The following is a 6,390-nucleotide window of genomic DNA, read 5'->3' on the forward strand; positions in this document are numbered from 1 at the left end:
ACCTAAAACTTTTTCCAGATTTTTTGAGTTGTGTTTTTGTTCTTTATCTTTGTTTGATGGTTTTGGTTTTGATTTTTTTTCAGGTTTGGAGTGTTTGTTTTCTTTCTTTCCCTCCCATGCCTTCCCCTCTTTTAACTCTACCACCTTTTCCTTAATGAAGGATCAAGGATAACCACTTGCACTTAGAAGCCCTTCTTACACAGGTGTTTACTAACAAAATACCGATTTTTTTTCAAGTGAAGTCACCTGAATGACATGCTGCTGCTAATCAGAGAATCAGAGGTATTAATTACAATCAGACATGGTGAAGTGCTTATTGCTGAGCCATGAAGTCTATAAAGAGATCTAAATTACTTTCTCTTATTGCTAAGGACAGGCAATGCTTTATTTTTATTGCCTTGCTGAGCTCTCAACCTAACGTCAGTCATCAGCAAGGCTATATAAACTCTGAGCTAGTAATTAGAGGGACTACTTTAAGACATCAGACTTATGCATGAAGAGTTTGGAGTTAGTTTTATTTAAGGTGTTGAAGTAGTTTGTATATTTCAGTAGGGTTTCATAAAGTTTTTGTTTATATACAAAATACATAATTAATACATAGTATTTCTGTATGTGAATATCTGACATAGTTGTGCTGCTGAAAAGCTGCAGCCAGGACAACGCTTGGTAGGCTCTGGAAGTTAGTCTTTTCTAAATTTGTTTTCCTTTGGTTGAGGAAAGAGCTTGGCTTTTAGCTGAACGTAGGTGAGCAAGGGTGTTTTTTGGAATACGTTACCTTCTGCATGTGACTTGGCTTCTTTATTTATTTTGAACTTGTGAAAAGATATTTTAATGGTAGTGGTGGAAATAAAAAGGGAATGTAAAAGCCCACCACTTGGAGCACCAAGTGCTACACCGCTGTAGCCTAAAGATGATGAAGATGATTTTGCTCCTTAAAGATAACTTCTCTAAATGTACATATGATGAAAAGATGTTGCAGGGCTTCTGCACTGACTGGCTGGCCCTGGGCCCCTGCAGTGGCACAAGGCTGCAATGTGTAACTTCACTTCTTTTTCAGAGGAACTCTACTGGAAAAGAAATGCATAGGACTACATCTCAGGATGGGGAACATATGCACAAGGTAAGTTTTTGTTGCTTGCATACCTGTTACTCTGTGTACATCTTGATGATATGTCCTGCTGTATACAGGAAAACACTGATACATTTTACTTTTTATAAGTAGTTAATTTAATAACTCTTCAAGAAGCTGTTGCGTTTCTAGTCTCACCAGTCTTTTACAGGCCATGGAATATATAAAATATTCTAAGAACTAACAGTTCATAAAGTCAGTGCTTTACACCCAATCTGTGCCGCTATTTTGAGTTGTTGGCTGTCCTTTTCTTTGTTAAGACTGGCTACAGTATAGAACATTTTATCTTTAGTAACCAAAGTTTATAGAATGGATGCTACTACCTACACATTTTTGGAGAGTCTGTTTGTAAAGTCCCCTTCCGGTGCAGTAGAGAAAGTCTCTTCACCAGTAGTTCCAAATAGGCTGGATTTGCAGGGTGAGCATACCGCGAAAAGACATTTCTAAAGGTGAGTGCAATTCAATTTGCCAGCTTCAGTGTTTAATCTGGTACTTTATTGCTCTTTAGAATGAGGAAATAGCCACAGAAATAACTGCTGCAAGTAGCATTGCCTTGTCTAATGGTTTCATGGCCTGTTGTCAATGACTTTGAGAGAACTATTGAAGGATCTCCATACCTTACTGGCTACTGCATGCTGTCTGACTTGCCCCAGCCATCTGGTAGGGTTTAGGATGCTACTCCTTTCAGATAAAGAGGAAAATTACTTGAAAGATGATATCCCTAGAAACATTTTAGAACGGCATTAGGAATCTATTGGTGAGGATTGTAAACTCAGACATATTTTCTGTTTGCTATCTGATGACAGAACACATGCTGTCCTGGTTCTGGCTGTGATAGTTCATTTTCTTTCTAGTAGCTGGTGCAGTGCTATGTTGTGGTTTTAGCCCAAGAACAATACTAATAACACACTGATGTTTTAGTTGTTGCTAAGTAGCACTTACCCTGATCAAGGGCTTTTCAGTCTCATGCTTTGTCAGTGAGGAGGGACACAAGAAGCTGGGAGGGAGCAGACACAGGACACCTGACCCAAACTAGCCAAAGGGGTATTTCATGCCACAGCACATCATGCCCAGTATATAAACTGGGGGGAGTCACCAAGAAGGCCCAGACTACTGCTTGGGTTGGGCTGGGTATTGATCAGCAGGTGGTGAGCAGTTGCATGGTGCATCACATGTGTTTATTGGTGTTCTTTCCCCTTTTGAGTTTTATAATGTCTCCCCTTGTTATTTCCTTTAGAATTATGGTTAGTAATATTAGTATTGTGCTTTATTTTCGTTTTTAAACTGTTCTTATTTCAACTTGAGGGTTTTACATTCCTTTGATTCTCCTCCCTATCCTGACTTGGGAAGGAAGTAGGGGGTGAATGAGCTGCTGTGTGGTACTTACTGGCTTGTTTTAAACCATGACACTCACCTGCTGCTAAGAGCACGTTGATCTTGATAGATAAGATGTTAAGAGGATTTTTGTGCAACCTCTAGGTGCCACTTAGGAGGAGGTCTGCTGGGACCCTTCTCAGATTTGTGAGTGTCAAGAGTGGGGTGGGGAGGAGAGGTAGCAGTCTGTCTTGGGTAAGGAAACTCTTGTGGCAGACATGACTAAGACTTCATGGTAAGAAGTGTAATTGGAGGAGAATGGCTAAAGCCTGATATGGCTTAGGTTAGGTAGCCTATTTGGAAGCCAGGTGAAGATATTCAGCTGAGATACAGATATATGTTCTAATGTTTTGTAGACGCTCTCCTGAAGAGATGTTAAACTCCAAGAAGAAAGATGGAAAGTCGAAAGAATGTCAGTGTACAATGCAAGCATGTAGATTTATAGCTGCTATTGCCCAGCTGTGACCTGGTTAGCACTAAAATGTGTCTACAGTGTAGATATAAGCTGAACATAATTCCCATGTTAGTAGATTGTCCACCCTTTTCTGAGTATATTTGTTTCCTACTGTTTCTATGGAGATCAATTACACTTTAGCTTGCATTAAGCAAGCAGGAGAATCTGCCAGCTGTTCAGCAAAGGCCTGATAAAGTAATTTCTTCCATCTCATGTTGACAGCAATGATGCAAGTCAAATACTGTAAATGGAAAAGTTTTCTCTTAAACTATGTTTTCTGGTAGTGACTATGATACTATATTAGCTTGTATATTGACTAGCCTGGCTTTTAGTGTTTGTAGTCCAATATCTGAGGACAGAGCTGCTACCCCTCTGGGGGAGGAGAGGGAACTATTCCCTCTGTCTGCCAAGGTGAGATGCTATTTAAAATCTATAGGCTAAGTGCAATGAAGCTCCTTGTTTGAGGAATGTAACTGGTGCTCTTAGTCACTGTGCTGGGACTTCACTGTTGGCTGCTTTTTCCATGTCCTAAAATGATAGATTCTGGAGAAGATAAGGTTAGAAGAGAAAATGCTGTACATGTTAGTATGAAGATCACCAAACAGATCACTGACAGCGTTAGTGTCATTACAGAGCCAGGAATAAGACAGGTAGCAATGGGTGGAAAGGAAGCAGTGCTAGATAAATGTGAAAAGCTGATAGAGTACTCTTTTCTAGATAAAAAAGGTGAAGATTTAGGCAAGTATATAATACGCTAGCTTTTGGCTTACTTGTCTACCTCATAGGTAGTGCTGATACTCCTTAAGTTCAAACTCTGTTCCTTTGGCATCTGTCAACCTATATGCATCCATAAAGTGGGCTGGTTCCGAAATGTTTTCAGTTTGACAGAGGGATGTCTTAGTGGAGGGAAATGTAGTATTCATCTCATTCGTTGTCATAATGATAGGCAGAAGGCTAGTAAGAGGGGTGACTGTGTGTGATTTCAAGTAGTCATGTCAGTAGAAATGAGTCTGTGAGAGGGAAACCAGCTTGGCTGTGAAAAGTAATTGCTATTATAAGATTAAAGAGAAGTGACCCTGGATATATGTTTCAAATTTGTCTTTAGTAAAATATTTTTATAATGATAGACAGATAAAGTTGTATAAATCACTTTTTTCTTCGTGTTTGATCTCTCTCTCTGAACTAAAGAATGACAACTTTTTTGTTCTGTTCACTTAGCTAAGCTTCTGCAGTCTGAGATGAATGGTCTTATGCACAAGTAAAAAAGGAGAAGGGCTAGTTTGTGCGTCTTGGTTCCTTTTCATTTGTCTTTTCAAGTGTGCTTATGAGTATTTTCTAGTCCAGGTGAGAGAGGCTGAACAATGCATTCAAAAGAGTATCTTATCTATCAGATGTGCCACCTGGAGCATCAACCTCTCTTTCATGGTATTTTTAGCTTGGTTCTGAATTCCTAGTCTCTTCCATAATGGTAGAGTTTGGTGGTCAAAGTAAAGCATGAGCTTGCACCTATAAGTGAGGCAATGCTTCCCTCTCTTCTAGAACCTATTTTTCAGGGAAAAAAAAGATTGTTACTGCAACTGTTCCATGAAGTGTGATGGGACCTTAATCAAAATAGTATGGCCTATCAACTTACTATGCTGAGCATCATTTTGAGAGCCCAGAGATATAAGGAGAAGTGGAAGGAAACTTTATATAATAAAATGGTAGACACTTATTTAGGTCTTGCATGTTGACACCTTGCTTCACAGCCTCAAAGAACACAATCAGAAATAAAAAAAAACAAACAAGTTGAGCCAAAGATGGCAGAAATATTGCAGGCATCTCCCAAAAGGCAAGAAGGACATAGGTCTCTCTTTGCAGCAATAAAAGTTTGATGTTTCTGTAGCACTTAAGAGTGTTGTGGGAAGGGCTTTATAAGAATTGAAACTAATAACTGACAAGTATCAACAGCATAATTGTGGGTGCTGCTGCTCTGTATTTCACCGAGTGCCAGTGAAGCTCTGCTGTTTCCAAGTTCTAGCTTGGACTCTCAGTCAACATCAGAGTACTTTCTCTCCTCTGGAGCATAGTTCTTAAATTTGCAAACACAGATCTTTTACTAATAGGATCTACATATTCATTAAGCCCTGTTCAACCTCTGCTTAAAGAGTCATCTTGGTCTTGTCAGCTGGGATCCACTTTCTTTGTAGCTGCTGCTAACTGAGAGATGGCATGCAGCTGTGGAAGCCAACTTTGAAATAAACTTGCCCAGAGTTAGAAGCAGAATGACTTCCCATTTCTTAGCAGATGCTGCCTCAATTGTTTGTTGTGCCTTGGTCTAGTATTCAGAATTCAAGCCCTTTTTGATTAGAAATGCATAGGGGAGATCTCCTTGGCTTCTCCATTGCCTATTACTTTTCAGACTTCTCTGACAGTATCTTAACACAAAGTCAAGAGGAGATGATCAGGTCCTGGGGAGACTCTGGGCTATTGGCATATGTAATGTGTAGTGCTTGCAACTTGAGTTGTAGACTGACATTTCTCCTGGTAGCTGTGTGCAAATTATGCAGCTGCACAAAGCAAGGAAAAGAAGCCTGAAGTTAGTTCCTAGCAGCAAAGAAGCCTGAAGTTAGTTCTTAGCAGATGAAGCTCAAGCCTTGCTTTGTCCTCTCAGGATAACTATTAAACTCCAATTCAGACTGGTTCCAGTGCCAAATAGTATACTTAGAGAGATATTGCTGTTGTAAATGAAGCTGCAGTCACAGACAGCTCCTGAAGGGGCTCGTATTAGATAAGTAGTAATATTAGTCAAATGTTCCTCTTGATTTGCAATTTGAATTTAAAATATATAGAAGAGATTGCTGGAGCAGTTGCACAGTCAAGTCTAGCTCTGTCATGGCATCCATAACAGCCAGTTGGGTACAACACTTAATGCTCTTTAATCATGAAACAAAAGTTACCAGCTCAGATGTTAATAATATGTTTTGCGGTTGAATGCTGCTATTGAAAATGTTCCTATACTCAAACAAAGGATTCAAATCTGGTTTCTGGTAACTATTTCTATTTAGACATCAAGGCTTGCAGCTCAGCATGATGCCTATGCCAATGAGTCTTTGAGATGAGAAACCAACATCCTTAGTCTATAGCTTCTTGAAAATACGTAGACTCTTTTCCCGTGGAACTCTGCAGGAGTGAATGCAAGGTGTAGATTTGAATGGTACTGAACTAAGCACTGCTTTAACATTTAGCAGGTTCTATTAAATCCCCTCTCTTTGCCTTCACTTGGATGTGCCTTTCAGTGGCACCTTAATTTTAGATCCCTTCTAAAACTGGAGGGACAACTGCAGGACTAACTAACTGCAATGCCCTCAAATCTCTTCCTCAGCCCAAAGAAGACAGGAACATCTTGCCAATCTTATATCTGTGCAGGAGTGTGCATTTTGTCAAGAGTAAG

General features: G+C 39.7%; 1 long non-coding RNA gene across 1 annotated transcript; it reads left to right on the plus strand.

Moving 5' to 3' along the window:
* Positions 1-334: 334 nt before the first annotated feature.
* On the plus strand, positions 335-5,538 carry LOC134162461 (uncharacterized). The gene is made up of 3 exons (XR_009964335.1): positions 335-507; positions 1,058-1,120; positions 2,860-5,538. It is a non-coding gene; the product is annotated as an uncharacterized LOC134162461 (long non-coding RNA).
* Positions 5,539-6,390: the final 852 nt, after the last annotated feature.

Source organism: Pezoporus occidentalis, unplaced genomic scaffold (assembly GCF_034315485.1).
Source record: "Pezoporus occidentalis ecotype Australia unplaced genomic scaffold, CSIRO_AGI_Poc_V1 ctg19, whole genome shotgun sequence".
NCBI lineage: Eukaryota > Metazoa > Chordata > Aves > Psittaciformes > Psittacidae > Pezoporus > Pezoporus occidentalis.